Below are 2513 nucleotides of genomic sequence, written 5' to 3'. Positions count from 1 at the left end.
ATCCCAGCTACTTGGGAGGCTGAGGCAGGAGAATTGCTTGAACCTGGGAAGTGGAGGTTGCAGTGAGCTGAGATTGCACCAGTGCACTCCAGCCTGGGCAACAGAGCAAGACTCCGTCTCAAAAAAAAAAAAAAAAATTGGTGACCTAATATTGTACTATAGTTTTGCAAGATGCTACTCTTAAAACATGAGCTTTGAATGAAGAGACTCCCCCCGCCACCCCGCCAAACAGGCTTTGTGTGAGCCATATGGCTGTTTATTCACCTGGGTGCAGGTGGGCTAAGGCGGAAAAGGGCATTAGCGAAGGGCAATGAGATAGGAGTTGGCTTTATAGGTTGGGGAAAATCTTTTGGGGAGGGGGCAGGGATGTTACGGAGTAAGATTAGTTACGGTGGTGGGGGTGGGGCAAGGAGTAGCCATTACTATAAGTTCAGTTACAGTGGCGGGTGGGGGAAGGTGCAAGAGTAGTTAAGATGGCAGGGTGGGGTGAGGACTATTTGCATTATCATAATAACAGTTAAGTTGGCAGGGTGGGTTTAGAAGCTTAATGTCCGGCTTTTTCCTAAGTCTGTGCTCACCAAGGAGAAAACCATGTTCAGTTCGAGCGCCAAGATCGTGGAGCCCAGTGGTGAGAAGCCAGATGAGTTCGAGTCCGGCATCTCCCAGGCTCTTCTGGAGCTGGAGGTGAGCACGGACCTCAAGGCTCAGCTCAGGGAGCTGAATATTACAGCAGCCAAGGAAATTGAAGTTGGTGGTGGCCGGAAAGCTATCATAATCTTCGTTCCCGTTCTTCAACTAAAATCTTTCCAGAAAATCCAAGTCTGGTTAGTACGTGAATCGGAGAAAAAGTTCAGTGGGAAGCATGTTGTCTTTACAGCCTAAGCCAACTCGAAAACGCCATACAAAAAATAAGCAAAAGCGCCCCAGGAGCCGTACACTGACCGCTGTGCACGATGCAATCCTCGAGGACCTGCTCTTCCCAAGAGAAATTGTGGGCAAGAGAATCCGCGTGAAACTGGATGGCAGCCGGCTCATAAAGGTTCATTTGGACAAAGCACAGCAGAACTATGTGGAACACAAGGTTGAAACTTTTTCTGGTGTCTATAAGAAGCTCAAGGGCAAAGATGTTAATTCTGAATTCCCAGTTTCAATTGTAAACAGAATGACTAAACAAAATTAAAAAAAAAAAAAAAAAGCAGCAGCTTAATGGCCAGGGGAAGCTCCGCTGGGCCATGAGGGATAATGGCGAACGCAGGTTGGGGTGGGGGGGTGATCAGCCAAGGCAGGCAGGACTTTAGACTTTCTGGGTTCCGGCTTGCACATGGAGGCCTGACAGCTACTGCTCGGGGGAAATCAGGTAAGGGATTCATGAGCTCTTGCTGTATCATTTCTTACAACCGCATGTGAATTTACAATCATCTGAAAATGAAAAGTTTAATTAAAAAAAATTGGTGACCCAGAAAATCAGGACGTGAATGGAACGATAGGCAGGCAGCTCGGGGCAGGTGTTGATCATTTTTATTCATCCGTTCTTAAATCTGCAAGGAGTTTGGGGGCAGCTCACAGAGTCGGACACAGCCGGGAACAGTGAAGGGGCTGTTCGTGGTGTCTGGGGAGACGGTGGCAGCCGCTGTGGCACCTGAGTGAGTGTCCTTCCTGGTGGTCTGGTGTTGAGGGCTGATGGGGTGGACAGCAGCTCATCTCTTGGAGGCCCTGCCAAGTAAGGGGGTGAATTTGACTCTAGAGGACATTGACTTCAGCACTCACCTCCTCCAGCAATTTCAGGTCACTTCAGCAGTGGGACAGACACGGGCACGAAACCACGGGTGGGAAAGGAGGCCAAGATAAGCTTGGTTGGTGTTCACTTTCAAGCTTTTCTTCACTAGAGTTGGGCTCCCGGTGGGGAGAGGAGCATCTCTTCTTAAGATATTTGCAGATTTATTCGCGGAACTTCCCACACATCTGGATGAGGATAGACGACGTGCCCCCTGGAGGAAAGAGTTAAATGAATCGCTAAAGCACAAAATGTTCCTGTAAAATTGTTTCCATATTTTATTAGACGCAGATGAGCATGAATTATTGTGAGGCCAGCAGGGGAGTTTGCAAATTTGGTTCTTGCCTATTTCCATCAACAACCCCGCCCCCCTCACCTAGATGGATACGGAAGGACTGTTGGAGGGATGCAGGTTTGGGGTTGGACCACTGAATAAAGAGCTTGTTAATTCATCCAGCCGTCAGGTGTTTATGGGCACCTACTGCATGTCAGGGAATGCAAGCATAATCGCAGCTGCAGGTTTCAGCCTTCCAACGACACCTCCAAGATCCTTCTGAGATGTGCCATTTTTGTTTTAGGGTTATGTAGGGGATGGCTTTTGGGGAGGAAGCTTCCCTTTGAGCCTCCAGAGTGCCACTGTCTTATCTATGCCATAGAAAAGAAGGCACATCTCACATACCCCTCCATGGTCAGATATGCAAATTAACATGAAATTACACTTTCCCCGAAATCTCCCCAT

General features: G+C 48.3%; 1 pseudogene; it reads left to right on the top strand.

Annotated features, from left to right (window-relative positions):
- Positions 1-591: 591 nt before the first annotated feature.
- Positions 592-1647, top strand: LOC135275086 (small ribosomal subunit protein eS7-like; annotated as a pseudogene).
- The last annotated feature ends 866 nt before the right edge of the window (positions 1648-2513 follow it).

This window comes from Aotus nancymaae, unplaced genomic scaffold (genome assembly GCF_030222135.1).
Source record: "Aotus nancymaae isolate 86718 unplaced genomic scaffold, 86718_ANA_hifiasm-v0.15.2.pri h1tg000015l_0, whole genome shotgun sequence".
Lineage (NCBI taxonomy): Eukaryota > Metazoa > Chordata > Mammalia > Primates > Aotidae > Aotus > Aotus nancymaae.
Note: the sequence above shows the minus strand (reverse complement) of the source record. Positions and strands in the feature narration are given on the sequence as shown.